This window comes from Solea solea, chromosome 2 (genome assembly GCF_958295425.1).
Source record: "Solea solea chromosome 2, fSolSol10.1, whole genome shotgun sequence".
In the NCBI taxonomy this organism is placed as follows: domain Eukaryota; kingdom Metazoa; phylum Chordata; class Actinopteri; order Pleuronectiformes; family Soleidae; genus Solea; species Solea solea.
Window position 1 is genome coordinate 33,704,966 of NC_081135.1, and position 18,276 is coordinate 33,723,241.

The following is an 18,276-nucleotide window of genomic DNA, read 5'->3' on the forward strand; positions in this document are numbered from 1 at the left end:
CATTCTTCTTGGTTTGCATAGTAAGCTTCCAATTCAAAACACAAAACAAACCTCTGGGTGGTCTGTCCGTTTAGACTGATCTAGAAAGATGGTGACATAAGATGGATCCCCCTGTACAACAAGGCCCTTGCCTACAGTAAAAGGCTTATTCTTAAGCTACAAAAAACATGTTTATTTTACAGTGAATACACAGTTGTTAACAGATCCTTCTGAATGTTACACACTGGTCCTTTAAAGCAGTCGGTAATTCTCCAATCAGTCTATTACGTTTGCTTGCACTGGCATCGTTTGTGTTTGTCTGACCACTGCATGACCACACTGGAATAAAACATACTCCAAAAAGAACTGCCATGCACATAAATGTAATTATGGTTGTCTTGATTAGATCTTATCTGAATACTGTGCACAGGATGCAGTGGACAAAAAAAAACAAAACAAAAAAAATCACTTCTGTCATTTCAACCATGGCTAATTTGAAAATGCTTTTTCAATCTTTATATAGCACTCGTCTGAAACTGAAAAACATCCTGTGGCAACATAAAAATGAAATGTTTTGAACATATCTTCAACCCAAATTGGTTGAAATTGTGCACCACTCACACAGTACACGGCAGCTAAGCCCTCAAGCTCTCATTTATTTAAAGATATACGTTGGTATCGTGGACCATGTGTTGTGTATTGCATCGTGAGGTACCCTGTGACTCCCACACCGATGTATTATATCTTTAATATTTGCTTTAGATACACCTAGTCAGTCAGAACATGTGGAGAAAACAAAACATTAAATAACAACCGCAGCTAAATAGTCTCATGTATGGAACAGAAGGTTGGGTGGTTCAGTTGAACACAGCTGGAAAGAAAAGGGAAAAAAAAAAAACAGTTCCTCCCCAGTGCTAATTTGAAAAGCCTTTATGCTTCCATTTTACACTGAATTCAAACTGCAGGCTTGGCCACTCTCCACTGCAGAGACTGAACTTTTACTGTGCACCTGCTTTGTCAATGAGAATGAGCCAAGACCTTTTCCTGCTGTATGGTCACTGTGCCCATTAGAAGTCATCGTCTATTGAGGGCAGCAGCAGGTTAGACGACTCTGCCTCCACTCACGCAACACGGGTTATAATGGTTATTCTTCATGCTTTTTCATACGGGCTTCACCCTCCAACAGTTTCTATAGGTTTAACGAGGCAAAGCAAGACAGCTTTCCCCCACCATGAACCAAAGGCATCAAAAGAAAAGAGTGTGTCCTGGTCACATGCGAGCAGGCCACCATTACAAGACTACCACAGGCTGCTCTAACACAGCCTGGTTGACCTCTCAGAGGAGGCTGGCTTCAACACTTTCTTCGCTGCATCCAACCACAGCAACGCAATCAGGGGGCAACCAAAAAACACTGGTGCTGGACACATGCAGAGATGAAAGCCGCCGGCTAGATACCTGTGGTGCAAACACCAGCCACTGGAAAAAGTATTCATGCAAGAGTATTTATTCAATCATCAGTACTGCATGTTTGAAAAAGGCAGAAACACAAAACCACTACAAAGCAGATCTGAATCTCTGCTTCAGAGAAGCTATTTTTTTTTCTAGATTTTGGACTTTATTGTCCAGTTAATTTCACTGTATTATGTGATGGCGGTGCCTTTCGGGGGTTGCTTTCCAAAACACTCCTCTGAACTCATCCCTCGGTTTGACGCGTCATCCCAAAACCTCTGGCTTTGTCTTAAGTATTAATGCGTCTCAACTGCTGTAGTTCATTTTGTCTTTTCCTCTGCAGTGCCTTTCATATGCTCAGTGGGTCCTTGGACCTCACCCAGCACAGGAAGCTGAACTTCTTTTGTCCACCTTTCATGTGATTCCAGGCAACAGGGAAAGAACAGGACACACACACACACACATACACAAGGACAGACAGAGAAAAGAGTGAGATCTGATATAGAGAAAGACACATACTGAACAGTGTAAACAGATTTTGAAGATAAATTGTGCTCCGGTTTTCAGTCAGTTTTCTTGCTGTAGTTATTGGGATAGTTCAGGTTTTTTGAAATGTGGTTACGTAAGGGCATGGGCAGCGCTGACTTTGCCATATGCACCACTAGAGTACTGGCTGCGCACAGACCAGCTTGAGATATGGACAGATTTGAGCCACTTAACAAAAGGCTCACCCACTGAAAGCTACACCCGCCTAAATCCGCCCTGTCTCAATGTGTTTGTTGCATTATTTCATCGTTAGACAGCCATGTTTGCCTGGAAACTGGAGTTCATGACACATTGTAAACCACTTACACCCCACACCAAAGTCCATAGAGAAAATCTGTGATTTCACATCAGGGCAAACAAGAGCTGTTGATCCACTGCTGCCTCCATCCGTACATCTAAATGTGTCACTTTGAGGCTTTGTTGTATGAACTCGACCACTCGGATTTATTCCAGTGACAAAAACACATCAGTCAGGCAGCTGTAGACCAGCAACTCCTGTGTCACCATGAGCTAAAAACACTGATTTTCAGTTTGTTTGTTTGATTATTTAATATTTCATAGCATGAAACAAGCACTTAGTGACAACAGGGACTAAACTACACCAACGTGGCAGTCTGACACAAAAATGAGGACCTTTCGAGTTAATATTCCCTCCCATTTTGTCCTCTCGCTCGTCTCTATTCCATGTTGTGCTTTCTACACCACTCAATCACAATTCCTTCCCACTGCCTTTCAGCAGAGCTACAGCTCTGTAACGACTACCCCAGATGTGGCTGAATAAATTCACCGTGGCCTGAAGATGGAACCCCGGGTTTCACTCGGGGAAGTTCACTGGAGATGCGCGTTTCAAGGCGACGTCGGACGAGCTCGCTCATACTGAGAGGGGAGATGTTTTTATTCTTCAAGAGTAGAACATAATAGAGCGTGTGCAGGAGACAACATGCACTTTAAACAACCAGTAAGCATGTTTAACATGAGGGGAAAAATCATACATCGTGTCTTTTTTATCACGACGATGGTCAGGAATACAGACTGTTGAGCTAGTACGACCGCAAGCTAAAAATACATTAAGTGTGTGTGTGTGTGTGTGTGCCATTGAGGCTGCAGTAACACATCCCTTGCATGCATTGAAATGATTTAGTGAGGATCAATGTCAGCAGCATCAGCAGGCTTAAAAACATAGTGTGTGTTTACATGGCTGTGTACATTACAGCGTGGCAAACCCAGAGTATCACGGGGTATAACCCAGGGATCCAATGCTAACTGACTCACTGAGTGACTGACGGATTGACTGATTGATGCTGCTCATCTAGAAGTAGCCCAAGCACTTGGTTTGCACATTTCATGAATTTTACTTAATCTTTAGAAAATTCATATTGTAAATTAGTGGCACGGCATGTTTTTCCTGAGCCCAACAACACAATGAGGCTGGTGCTGGGAAAAGATGCTTGTGTGACCCTGTCATTAGTGCAGAGAAACACTCTGATGACACAGATGTTCATAAGATACACAGATATTAACCTTACTAATGTGTTAATTATTGAACAAAGTATTAGTCGGTTAAAAACAGTAAAACTTGTGATATAACTCTGCAAGATGGCCTCAGGCACACACACAGGGCCTGACACAACTCATGGACCAACTCTACCAGGCTTTGGCCATTCTACAGTCTCCTCAAAGTATACCCAACACACCCCAAATGATTTGCCTAAACAAACATGAAATACAACAGGTCATGTAACAGATCATGACTGATGGATTTATCATATGCATGCTGTGGGGTATTTGTCATCTCTAACCATCTTATTCTTGTTCCCATCAAGTCAGGGAACTGAAACCTTGCACTCAGAGTCACTGTACTAAAACATAGTGACAGGAAGTGCCACAGGTCACATGGCTTTGCCAAACTGACCTTTTACCAGCTCTTGGTTTTCACCTCAGATGTGGATGTTCTTGTGTAGAGCTCATATTTACTTTTACTCACGTTTACAGTATCTGTGTGAAGACCCAGACCTGCTCTCTGGGGGAAAATATTCACCTGGAGAAATGTTTTTTTCTATAACTTTTCGTGTCTACTACAATTCAATTGTTACCAAGTAGTAACTAAAGTACTACATCCAGGCTTTTAATGTGGAAAAACATGCTTTTCATGGATTTCCTTGTCTTGCCATAGAATACAACTTTTTTTGGTTGTTAAAGGTCAGTGAAGTTATGAAGAGCAAAGTCCATGGTAAATGGACCAACATGCACACTTACCAGCTAGTTTGCCTGGAATTTGTGTAGCAGAAGTGTCGCTCTCCTTGTGTCCCAGTGGGTTTTCTGCGGGTTCTTTCCACAGCCTACAAACAAAAGAAAAAAGGATTTGGTTAATTGGAGAGGTGAAGATGTGAGTGAATGTTCATTTGTATACAGTCCCTGTGGCAGGCTGATACAGGTTGTGCCCTGCCTCTTTCAGCCAGTGCAAGAATAGATGGTGTGACAGAATCAATTTCATTCTTACCGTGTTTACGGCTTATTAGGCTACCTCTAAAAGGTGTTACAGTTGTGACTCCAAGTGGTTAACAAATCATAAAGGAGTGAGCCAGATGACCAATTACAGCACACTGGACTAATGGGGAGTTGGACCAGAAGCATGTTTTCAGATATAGGGCAAACAGTTGTTTGAATAGTGGCTGCTTTCTGAGAATTTCCTGAAATAATAAAGGCAGCCGACTAGTTTTTAAAGTGCCATCGCTGGTTTAAATGCAGGATTCTCTCACCTCATTAGTGGTGAACATAGTATAAGCTGACGTCTCAAAGCTAATCCTGTTGTATTACTCAGATCTGCCCATTTATCCCTTTGTCTCTCTGTTCTTTCCCCTCCTGCTTTACTTGTTTCATGTTTTTGGCCCCATTTCAGAAGACAATCACGCAAAACAAAGGCAAGATTCACTAATGGCTGAAATGTTTTATAAGAGTTCTCTTAGGGGAACATAACGCCTCCTTCTTCCCCTTTGTATCCATACATTTCTGTTCTCACTGCGTCTCTTTTTCAGCATAGCCAAACTGTTACAATGTACTCTACATGTTGATAACTTTTTGACCCACTGACTCATAACGCAACCTTCCCATGGTCCTTACAAATCACCTGGCTAAATCCACCAGATATGAACAAACAACAAAGACCAGATAGTTTTAAAAAGATGTCCATCATGCACAAATTTGCAAAGTCACAACGTAAAACAGCAACTAGCGTCAACAAGTAAGAAATTCAATTCACAATGCAATGTAACAGAGGCAAGCAGCAATCAGCCACATAAGAGTAGCTTTCATCATGAAGTGTCCCTTGTTGGAGTGCTTGGTAGACTTTCACACCCTCTCCCCCGAATATCTGCCGGTTTGAGTAACAAACTAAAGAGAGAAAAAAATAGCTCATTAATGCAAAGTAAGGCCTATTTGTTGACCAAACCGTTAGCAGGCTGAAAAATCAAGAAGTGGTTGGGCACAGTGAGAACTGGTCTTGGGTTGGAGAGGGGCTGTGTTGGTTTGTTGTGTGGTCAGCAGTCACAAGGAAGGAAAGGAAAGGAAAGTTCTGGTAATTTCTGAGGTACACAAAACGGAAGAATAACTATTAAGGGAAAGCATGCGAGGTACCAATCCTAAAACTTTAAGTATGAGAGTGACCTGGACAGGAAGCTCCAGTTCCTCATAATACCGTATTTCTCCTGCCAAACATTGTACTGTGGTCAACAGAGACCATCTTGGTTGAGCTGACTGTGCTGTGGGAGGAAGGAGTGGAGGTTGCCAACAAAAGGAAGAGAAGTGTACAGGCCTGAAGGCGAAATGCATATAGGGAGGATGTCAACTCAAATCAGTTTCATTTACGTAGCATCAACTCAAACCAGGAGTTATCTCAGGACACCTCATGTTGAGCAGTTGTAGACCATACTCTTTAAAGTGTCACTGTACTTGTGCGCATGTTTTCCCCTCGTGAAGTAAGATACTGCAGCGACTGGGAGTATCAGCACCCCATCTGTATCTATACTTTCCACATTCGGTGTTCACAGAGAGTCGGGATGCATTTGCGCTTGTGTGTACATGGTCATTGCTGCATTCATAAATAAATCAGAAATTTGGTACAGTCCATTGGAGGTCACAAAACGTTGGGGTTCTTGCATTGTCCACACAAAAGGGACCATACTAACAGGGTATGATGGAAGTGTAGTAGAAGGGAAATCAATTATCCTCAGGCAAATTCAGGGGGTGACCATTAGATGTCAACCATTTTACACGCTGGATGTTTAAGATTCCTCCACCATATTTACAACACCAAACCGACCTCTGCTGTACAGAAGGTGCGTCTCATCATGCCATGGCAGCCGAGGTGTTATCAGTCGCCATAAAACACAAGCCTAATTCTATATTTGACATCCACTCATGCGGCATACCATGTGTATGACGACATGTTGAGTAACACTGTGTCCTCAAAGCTGTGTGTAATCAACACAACTGCACAATGGGATCACAGTTCATAAAGAAGGTTCAAAAGGCTGCTATGTGTCATAAATCATGTTATTGTTTGGTATCCCCCGGTTACACGAGGACCAACTCTAGATTTCTTTCAGCTGGTCAGTGACCTAATGCCATTATTTCATATGTGCAGTTAAGTATGCCTTCAATGTCTCCCTGGTTGGCTTCTCCACAATTCAAATGAAACATTGCTGATGGGACAAATAAATAAACGGGTAGAAGATCTTCAATCTTCACGCAGCAAGATCAATTCTTCAAGGTTGATTCCACCTGTTTTCTAAAGCTGTCAAAAGTGGCAGCCATGCGTGTAGTTACAATGGCTTGAGCTCCACACAAATAAAAGGTATTGCGTAGGGGACTTTGAAGTGGGGCCCAAATATAAAACAATCTAATACTTTCACCTGACATTGATGGATGTCGAAAATGAAGGATATACTTTAAAGTATGTGTTGGAGCCTGGACGTGCACATGGAACGACGTGTGCTCACGCATGTTTACATGCGTTCTCCACTGTTTGCTCAAACACAAACTCTGACACTCTTCTGCGTGGATATAAATGTTTACACGTGGGTGTGTGTTTGTGTACAGCACATACACCACAATGACTAAAAGAAAAAGGGGGGGGGGGAGAGAGGTAGGGGTGGGTGGGTGGGTTCAAAAATGTTCCCATGGAAAAGCTGTGAGCTCCGCGATGCCCTCAATTTGTTTGGTCGCTCCTGTCAAGCTAATGAGGTGAGTGAGTGAGGGCTGCCTGGTGGAGGCAGAGGTCAGCCAAGAGCCAGTGCTGCCTGAGGGGCTGAAGTCCAGGGCCCGGACTGCAACTCTGGTCTCAGCATGGCCCTCCACTGGCAAGGCTTGGCACACAGGGCACCCGTTTGCCACACATGAACACACACACACACAGCCTAGCAAAGGCAGATTTGCACTCATCCGGCATGTGAGGGACACTTGTCCATGTATCAAACATGTACATTGAAACACATTACATCTTAAAAGGCAGCAACACACACAGTCACATGCTGTTCACTGTTTGGACAGATTCCTTCTATCCCCCACAAGACCGGCATGATGGCAGACTGCCCCAACCAGCTGCCAGTAGAGCGCTCAGAATGGATGCTTCAGTGCATGCATCAATATGAGCAATTCTCTTAATTATGGGTGTTGTGCGGCTGATGCCGTGTTTTTTTTTTTCTTCTGGACACTGTTCGAGTTATTGGGTCATTCTTTTAAGTCAGAAAGAAACAATCTGTTTACAATTTAAATTCCAGTTTACAATCTATTTTCAATCTTTTTTCCTCTTATTTTTTATATGTGGTACACAGTATAAGCATGTTTGTTTCTTTCCTTTGTTTTTTTTTTACTGTTTAGTGGTCAGTGAACATACTTGTACAAATTGGGCTGCCACTGTTGGAGCCACTTATTGGGCTCAGATGCTTCGCTATTTTGCATCTTTATAGGGTCCCGGTAGACTGGAGCCAAGACCAGCTCGCACTGGACCATAGGACAGCAACAAGCCACTTTCAGAGTCAAAGTCCAGAAAATATCTATAACATTAGGTCATTTTCAGGAGTTTTTGTTCACATATGAGCACAGCAGGAGATTTGTTGACAACATTCAGGCAAGGAATGGCACTCTCACCCACTTGCCCACTATGAATTACCCAGAGCTTTTCCTGTATGGGCTTATTCACAACATCAAGAGATGTGACTAGGGAGCAGGACATTGTGTTCTCAGATCCAGCCCCTCAAGAAAAATTCAGAAGCAGCTTTATATTAAAAAGTAGAAGCACACTCGCTCTCACACAAACTAATAAATCATTAATACATTTTCATTACATGTTCAGTTAATACTCAGACTCAAGGTCCAAATCATTAAAAACAGATCAAATAAAAGAAAATAACATAATTATAAAAGCAGATCATACCACTGTTTCCACATGTATAAATGATAATGCACAACAGAGAACCTGGAAGAAATTCCCACAGGCACAGTGATAACATGCAAACTCCACACAGAAATTCAGCAACAGGAAACAGGTTCCAACCAAGAACCTTGGCGAACAAAGGTGCTTTCAGACGCTGTCCAGACATTTTCTCAAACTGCCCAGAGAGGCTGTGTGTCAATGCAATCCAGACAATCTCCAGAGTTGTATAGTATAATTCTTAGTCACACAACCCAATTTAAAATGTTTACTGCAGCAGGAAAACATTTGAGTGTGCTGTACAAGCTACGGCCACATCATTCCCCATATATCATGTTACATGTGATATGGGGAGTGATGAGCAAATATCTCTAACTCCCCATAGGGGCCTTTCGAGTTGACGACGGAGCTGAAGTATGGGCAGTAATGCTGAAAGAAGGCAGCATGTAGAAAGACAGGCAAAGAGAGATGGCTGCAGGTTAAACAGACCACCAAATTGAAAGGGTGTGTTTGGTATGTACTACAGCGAGAGGGGTGTGTTAGGTCGCGTGTACGCGGTGCAGCTAAGGTTGACTGCCTGAACTAGCTCACAGGCTTCACCCCAATTATTTCCAAGTGAATGGGCAAGTGTACAGTACATGCTTTATCCTGCAGAGATTGTTCCTGGTGTCGTGAAGACGCCTGAACCAGACAGACAATCTACTGCGGCGTTCGTCGTGTGTGGACATCAAACTCCGGAGAATGTACAGACCCACCGCTCCGGAGATTATCCAGAGTTTGTCTGAAAATGAAGAGTGAGTGTTCTCTTAACATCTGGTCTTCATGTGAAAACCACATCTGTGTTAATTTCAATTTTTCAAAAAAGTAATTGACTGTTTAAATGCAAATCTGTAATTGCATAATTGACAAATTAGCAAATATACAAAACTGCAGAGATTGTGTATTCATTGGCCTACACATTTAGAGCAGCCATCCAAATGCATGCTTTGCCCTTTTGTTTTTACTAGCAGTCGACTCATTGTGTTCCTCCAGTGAGCTGGAGAACTTGTAGCTTTAAAAGGCACCACATGCCTCGACAGTCAGTGCCTCTCAGCAAGCCTTTAGAGTTGCAGCACTGAGCTGAAAATGAGTCGCCGCACCTGCTGGACGTTGCAGCTGTGGCTGTGTGTCCACAGAAATGGAGAGAGGGTCAAAGGTTGGGTCACCTTTGCTCCTCGCCCTCTCCCTCAGCAGCACCTAACCCTCACCCCACCCCCCCAACCCCTCAGGGTAGTGTAGCATTACCGTTGTCACACATGTATACATCAACGCACTCATATGCACACAGCTGAGGGTGATTTGATGTTGATGCAGGGGTCAAGGTCAGGGAGCAGATGGGCTTTCTGTCATGACCTTGTAGAGACAACAGGAACTTGATTAGTTCTCTGCTGCCTCCCTTCTACTTTAACTACCACCATTCCACTCAGTGATTCATTTGGATTTTGTCCTAGTAATTTTCCACTCTGACAAAAACCATCCACACAATTTGCCCATTTAAAAAGGTCTCACATGGATATACTATATGGTTTGGCTGCAAATAATCATTACATTCACAATCACTTAATTTGTCTATTATTCTCTCAATTTATTGATTAGTTGATGAAGTCCAAAGTAATGGACAGTGCACAAGGGAGGTGAAGAAGATGCAGTGCAGGCATGGTGGAGTGGGTGGAGATGAGTGTCAGGGGTGATGTGAAAGAGAATGTCTATAAGACAGCACTGAGACCTGCTACGGTTAGGATTTTAAAGCAAAAAGATAAGGGGGAGGGGGAAAAAAGACAGAGATAGTGCTTCTTAACTTAATGAAACACTCAGAGGATGAGTGGTTTTACTGCTGTGGGAGCCACAGGCCGAGCCAGCGAGTGCTTTGGGTTCATGTCAGGGTCTCCTCTCTCACAGCTTTAAGTGCAAATGTGACAATGACGCCAGCTCCTACTGAGTGGCAAACGTCTTCCTCATCTGGATTATGACAGGGATTGTCATAACAACAGGTGTCACAAGCAGCGATAGGCATTTCTCCTACACCATGTGTTTAATACATTGTGTAAGTGAATAAATCTTTCTGAATGACATTTCCTCTCAGCATCAAGGTTCCTGGAGCACTGGGGCCAGATGTTGGACCACTTTTGCGTCACGCTTCCTTTTGGGTGTTGATATGACTGTGACACACAACCTTGCTTAAATCTGAGAACTCGTTACATACTTTATGATTTAAGGCTTTCAGTTGGGTTCACATGTTTTGCAATGTTATGTCTTTTCAGCCGACATTCCTGCAGATGTGATTCTAATTGATATAACTGGACCGAAGTCACATTTCACGTCATATGGACCCAATGTGCACATAAACAAGAGATATGGATATTACTCATAGGCGGTGACAGACATAGACAGACACATGCACTTGCAGGAAAAAACTCAAAACAGGGAAGAAGGAAGAACTTGATACCAGTCACTTTAGGTTGCCATGATAACGGTCTACCCCTTACAAACAGACACACATCCCAACAAGCCCACCAGGCAAATGCATCTGCCAGCGAAGATCCAGGCCGAGCGAGAGAACTTTCCCAGAGATATCAGTGACGTACGTACATGTGTGAGCAAACACTGTTTGTTTTTCATTCTGTGCTGGATTGCCTGTTTATTTTGCAGCCTCTCCTCTGGGAACTGTGGTCCAGCCAGCCACGGAATCCCAGAGGACCTGTTGTGCCACACTACTGCACCAGGGTTTCAGGATGTCCAACATCAATATCTTCTATATAAGTATGCATCTTTAGTCTATTGCATGCATAACAGTAGTTTGAAAGCTACACTGTCATCATCTCCATATTTAGACTTAAAAGGTCCAGTGAGTAAAAATTAGGTGAAATTATTTTCATTTGGTAGAAATTGACAATAAAATATAATATTTATACTTTTATGGATGGTATGAATTTTTGTTTTTTTTTTTGTTACCCAAAAATGGGCCTTTTATACTAATATCAGGAAAGTCAGCTCTACAGAGGCCACCATGTTTTTTGAGGAATATTCAGCTGTAACATGTAGATTCAAAGTTCAAAATTCACAGAGTCTAGATGCATTGTAGTGGGGGTTCTAGTATTGAAGCCAAACTACGTAGTTTTTGTATGTTCCTCCCACTGTAATTAAGGAACTCATTTCCTTATCACACAAATCATCACTGACCACCATCTGGTAAATTGCCATAGTCACACAAGACAGCTGTTCATGCCATAATTTTTAAATAGTAGCAAAGACGTAGATCTAGGAACTGCAGAAGCCCACAAAGACTATACAGCCTTGCCCACAGGTATAATGCTGTACTACTGACCTTTAGGCCAGATACTAATGTTAGAAATGACAAGGGCAACACATGAGCCTAAAAAGTAGGTAACCTATAAAAATGGCAAGTTTGTCATCTTATTTTCACATGTTACGATGCTAGCATTATGTTAACTTAAAGTTACGCCAATTTTAAAATAGAAACTTAAAATACAAGGTTGTCCAATGCTGTCTGCAAAAATGCAAACCGACAGGAAACTGAGTTTGGGAATTACACAAGAGCGGCACTTCTAGTTTCTAAACTTTAAATTCCAAAAAACACACACACACCCAAAAAAGTCAAAGGTCTTAGGGCTAAAAGGGCACTGATTAATCATAGTACCACACTGAAAGGTTCATCCATCCTTTCTTATGGCATGTGTTTACTTTGGTCATTCCCTTCCAAGGCTTAACACTGCACTTTTCCAGAGCAGGTGTGAGGGGGTGCTGAGTAAGCTGAATGGAGCATCACTGAGGCTGGACTGGAATGACCAGTGAATCCCTCTGTTCTGGCTTCTTGACCTGCAATCAAAGCCCTGACTTTAGGGAAGCACAGAGTGTGTGTGTGTGTGTGTGTGTGTGTGGGGGGGGGGTGGATTGGAGGCCTCATGGCCACATGCTACTCATCCACCTGCATACTGACAGGCAGACAGGCCATGTCACAACAATCACAAACTTCACCCAGCCCCAGCCTAACCTTAGCCATACCCCTCCCTGCCACAGCTAACCCATGATGACCCCTGCAGCCATCTGTTACACGGCTCTGGGATGTGTTGATTGGTCAGGTGGAGTGGGGTGAGTGCTTGGGCTGGGCTAAGAGAACTGGGAATGTAAGAGCTTTGGAGGAATTTGAACACAAAGTATGGTGGGGCTCAAAGTGACTCATAACCCTCATTGTCCCTTTAACATCATTTCTAACACGAGGTGTGCATGCACCAAGGTTTTTGACTGTCTATTTGGTTAACGTCATGGCCAAAAGATATTTAATATAAATAAAATAGATAAAGTCAAAAGAACAACGATAACGAGATAACAATAAATAAAACATATTTGCACCCTAATTAAATAAATGTCAATCATCCATATTTTTATGTCTTCCAGTCAGTTCTACAAAGATGTAACCTAGAATTTGTTAATAATGGCAAAAATGGAACCCTGTGACAGCATGTAAAGAAAGAAGGCAAGGGCCTAAAATGCAGCCTTGTGAGACACCAGAACCTAGTGACGCTGCTGCCAAGGAATACAGGCCGTACAGGCAGACAGAAAAGGTTCTCTCCAACAAATAGGATTAAAACCATTTAAGAATTTACACTTCCAACATGTACTTCCTACGCACAGCCCAAGGCACCATAGGAAGAGGTGGAGGCCGACTGTCAATATCGGGAGGCATTCCAGTGGGCCATTTTGTTAGTTGCACACTCCATATATTCACAACAGCTTGGGATGAAGCTGACTCATGTTACAAGGTCACATGTATGTATGCCTGCTGTCTTCCATGACTGGAGACATCAGTGCTGCCATAGAACCAGAAAACCACTCCCCCACATTATCACAGTCACTGATGTAAAAATGTAAAATCTATTCAAGAAAAATGTCTTTAGATTCAGATTTGTTATGGATATTATAAAACAGTGATGATGATGTCAAGGGAGATACTTTATGTATTGTACTGTATGTCCAGGCCTGTAAGTTGCAAAAGTAAGTCACATAAAACGTAAAAAACTTTCCTTGCTTTACAAGCACAGAGAGAACAAGCACAGACGCTGACGCTCTTCTTTGTTAACATGCTGCTCACAGTGCACCTTCTGTGAATACCGACAGTGTGTAATGGTTTGTTATCGTAACTGCATTAAGACTAATAGTTAGTGGGAACTTTTACGAAAACCTGAAAAAGTGGTCCTGGCTGCTCTGACCCCGACACACTCACAGGCTCTGGAGAGTAGTTTTCCGGATCCGATGGCACTGACTCAGGGAGGGCTGATGTGGAAACAGGAGGGTTCTGTCTGCAGACTTAGGCAATGAGGCACAGAAGCTGAATAGATGCCCTGCCACCGATTGCCTCATCCACCAAAAAGAACTACTTCCATGTCCACAGATGTGGGCTCTCTGATTCAGTACCATTCCCTTTCTGTGGCGCCATAAGGTCATTCACACATCGTAAAATAAATTAAAGTGATTGTTAAGATTTTTGAAGCTGAGGTACGGACTGCACTGTAAGCACCACCTTCACATTAAACCCAACAAGCTCACTCTCGGACTGGAAAAACAAATTTGAGCCATTGAACAAAGGGCTCGCCATACAGAATCTACACCAGCTTAGGTGTACACCATCTTATGAATATGTCAGACTTTAAAACCGGTTTCTCCAACAAGACTTATTTTAACTATTTGTTATACACAATTCATGTAATGTCCCCGATGATAAATACTCAAACGCACAACTAACTGACCCTTCTATATGTTCACTAACAGGTGTGAAGTTTTAGCAGGTAAAGCACAGGTGTTACAAATGACAATAACTCTGTTGAGTTCCTGTTAGTCAAGACAGTGGGACAACAAACCAGCGTGCACTCTGAAACCAAGGAGGCATCAGACATCATTCATTTGATTACAAACACCTGTGCTTTTCTCACTATGAGCCATCTGCCTCAGCTCCTTAAAAGGGCTTCATATAAACATAATAAATCCAAACCTGGCACATCTTTACAGTCCCTCTTCTTCTTGGACACTCAGGCAGCAAGACCCAGCTCTTTCAGCACGGCCCTACAAAATGCAGTAACAACAAAATCATCGTTTTTTTATAGACAGCTAGTCAGTCAAAAGATATAAAAAAATAATAAAAAATGCATGTACCAAACAACCAACTGATGAGATTAAATGAGATGAATCCATTATGAAATACTCATTACCAGTATAAATATATTTGAAATTATAAAGGTAACACTGTCTAACTTCACAGTATGGCTGCAACTAACTATTTCCATAATGGATTATTTTCTTAATTAACCAGAATAAACATCAGAAAATCTTGAAAAATGTTTACCAAACCTGGAAATGCTGATTTTCTCTAATGTATTGCTTTGTCCACAAAATAAAGTGATTCAGTTTCAATGATTTCTTTGTTATAGTGAGCAAATAAACCAGACATTAGAAAATATTCACATTGAAGAAGCTGAAGAAACAGAAAACCAGTTTTAAATATTGAAAAAAATACTCAAAATTGTTGACGATTAATCTAGTAATCAATTAATCGAGTTATAGTCTACTTCACATTAATTCACCTCCGTAAACCCAGAAACAACAACAAAAATACACATATTGTGTTAACATTTGCAAACATGAGGAGAACACAGGCTGTAAAACTGGCTGTGTTAGCTTTAGCTTAACAGGAACAGGAATTAGAATTAACAGTGGTTCCATTCAGTTTATGTGACAGTGAGCCAGCATACACCCCGACATTTAGGAAGCTAAATGGAACTCAGCCATCACTTAGTAAATGTTTTACACCTGTCAAAATGTCTGCCATGTGAGGGGCCCATTCACTCTTTCACCAGGACTCACTCACGACGGCCATTTCAGACACTCAATGCATGTAAATTCAAAACACATGTAACATTTAACTTAGTTAAGTCACCAGACTGTTACAGTGCAGCCGCCAGGGTTCTATTCATTTTTATAAGGTGTTATATGGTGCCAGTACCAAAGCTGGGAACTCACTCAAAGTACTCATTTTGCTGCGTGTCACAGTAAACTAGGGCTCAACTCACCTGTAGAACATGTGCAAAGAAGCAGCGCCGTCTCTTGCGTCACGTTCCTCCTCGGCGCTCACTTTGGAACTGTTTGTCACGTGCGGACAGCTTCTTCTACTGTGCCGGCGTCAGCCACTGACACAGCGCCCTCTGTTAACGACACTGAGCACTGCAGGTAATTAAATAATTCTGCATCCCAATCCAGGTTGTGTGTGTGGTTTTTTTAGAGCTGCTGTTGTAGCATTTTGTTTTACGATGGTAAAATCACCTTCACTCGAAACCCATGGATGTTAATCAGGGCCGGCTCAAGCCTGTATGGGGCCCTAAGCAGAATTAGATGTTGGGGCCCGCATCCTCCATCTGGGAGTAGACAGAGCTTGATTATTACTGATACAAATGCAACACTATGAATTGCATTTTCATCAATTTTTTCATTATTTTTTTTTTAACCTTAGAGGGCAGTAAATTCACAAAAGTGGCCTAGTATTAATTTGCAAGTGAAGCCCTAATGCTGGTGATACTGAACTTGAATTAAACTGTTTAAAGTAAACTAGTTAAATGAATTTGGTTTTCAAAATTTAGAACACATGTGCAAAAGTGAGCAATCTTCAATTCCAAAATAAAACCAAAAATCTTTCCTGTTCTCCCTGTTACTGGTTCATGGACTTCCTGGCAGGTGCTGCGATTGCGGGCTGATGCTGACTCACCTGTGGCAGTGTTGGCTCACTGAGTACTTAAGCTGAAATATGAAACCTTTTCATATTATATTATTACATATTTCATTTATTCATTCATCTTCTACTGCAGGGGGGGCGCTGGTGCCAATCCCAGATCAAAACATTTTGTCAGTTACCAATGATTTGTCATCATTTGGTAAGAAAAGTGTTATCATGATTCTACAGTCACGTCATATTTTGGAGTTATGTATGTAATGTACAGTATAGAACACATTTACAACCAATAATATTAGATTCACATTTTTGTTGTATCATCATAACTTAAATGATGTCATCATTATAAAATATTATTGCATGGGGCATTGTTGAATATGTCCTTGAATCGGTCATCAAAACTTTTTTAACTTTAAATAAGTGGCTGTTGAGGAAAGGCAACTCACAGACCTCCAAACCCAAACTGAGAGAATAAAAATAACAAAGTCTCAGGAGAACTGAGGTGTATTTACTAAGTGTTGGTGATAAAGTTTCAAGGTGAATTCTTTGTCAGTTTATCACGCCTCTGAAGTCTCAGTCGTTAGGTTTCTATTCACTGAGAAATAAAGACCTGGAAATAACTTCATTCTCCAGAGCCACTGCATTCCGACAACACTGACAGTGAGAGCGCATTAGTGCAGCTGAATGATGTGCATGAGCAAAAAAAAAACACCTCAATCATTTGCAACAACATCCTGGAGGTTATATTTGTAGTGACAGTTTTTTGGGTCAGGGGGATGAGGTGGGCAAACTCAGGAGGGCCTTTATTGTCCGGATGGTGACGGTTTTAGCTTTGAGACGCCGAAATGGAAACATTTGAAATACGAATGAGTCACATGTGCCGGTCACAGGATGGGCGAGACGAGAAAACACGTCCATACATATACAGTTTGTGAGGAAATAAACATTTCATCACATTCAACACACTCACAATAGATAGATAGATAGATAGATAGATAGATAGATAGATAGATAGATAGGTAGATAGATAGATAGATAGATAGATAGATAGATAGATAGATAGGTAGATAGATAGATAGGTAGATAGATAGATAGATAGATAGATAGATAGGTAGATAGATAGACAGACAGACAGACAGACAGATAGATAGATAGATAGATAGATAGACGGACAGACAGATAGATAGATAGACATATAGAATTTTAGCATACTAGCTGATAGATAGAGAGCTTGCTAGCTAAAATGATAGCATGCTAGCTGATAGATAGAGAGCTTGCTAGTTAAAATGATAGCATGCTAGCTGATAGATAGAGAGCTTGCTAGCTAAAATGATAGCATGCTAGCTGAGAGATAGAGAGCTTGCTAGTTAAAATGATAGCATGCTAGCTGATAGATAGAGAGCTTGCTAGCTAAAATGATAGCATGCTAGCTGATAGATAGAGAGCTTGCTAGCTAAAATGATAGCATGCTAGCTGATAGATAGAGAGCTTGCTAGTTAAAATGATAGCATGCTAGCTGAGAGATAGAGCGCTTGCTAGCTAAAATGATAGCATGCTAGCTGATAGATACAATAGATAGCAGAGGTGGAAAGAGTACTGAATATCTACTCAAGTGCTATCTGGATAAAATTTTACTTAAGTACAAGTAAAAATACTGGTCTAAATATGTACTCAAGTTAAAGTTAAAAAAAAGTAGCTGTTTAAAATGTACTCAGAGTAAAAGTTACTGAGAAAATAAAATATGTAAAGGCACCATTGCTCCCTGGGCGCTACTCAGTGTGGCAGCCCACTGCTCCTAATTCTAGGATGGGTCAAATGCAGAGAAATAATTTCCCTAAGGGGATTAATAAAGTATATATTTTATATTCTATTCTATTCTATGTAGCTCTTATTTCTACCCAAATGTTTAAATGCACTTATTGTAAGTCGCTTTGGATAAAAGCGTCTGCTAAATGACATGTAATGTAATGTAATGTAACTTACTTTTAACAATTAAGGTGCTGAGAAAATAAAATATGTAAAGGCACAATGTATCAGTCAAATTGGGTCAAAGGTCTTTTCACCTTCTCTGGTGCGTGAATTTTTTTTAATTTAAATT

At 41.5% G+C, this 18,276-nt stretch overlaps 1 long non-coding RNA gene across 2 annotated transcripts in view; it reads right to left on the reverse strand.

The window, feature by feature from the left end:
- The window catches only part of LOC131455380 (uncharacterized), a 152,934-nt gene extending 137,306 nt beyond the window's left edge, over window positions 1-15,628 (reverse strand). For both annotated transcript variants that reach the window (XR_009239798.1, XR_009239797.1), the window contains exons 1-3: window positions 15,526-15,628; window positions 14,451-14,521; window positions 4,231-4,313 (exon numbers count right to left, since the gene is read on the reverse strand). This is a non-coding gene — a long non-coding RNA (uncharacterized LOC131455380). The remainder of the gene's footprint in view (window positions 1-4,230; window positions 4,314-14,450; window positions 14,522-15,525) is intronic.
- Between the last annotated feature and the right edge of the window lie 2,648 nt (window positions 15,629-18,276).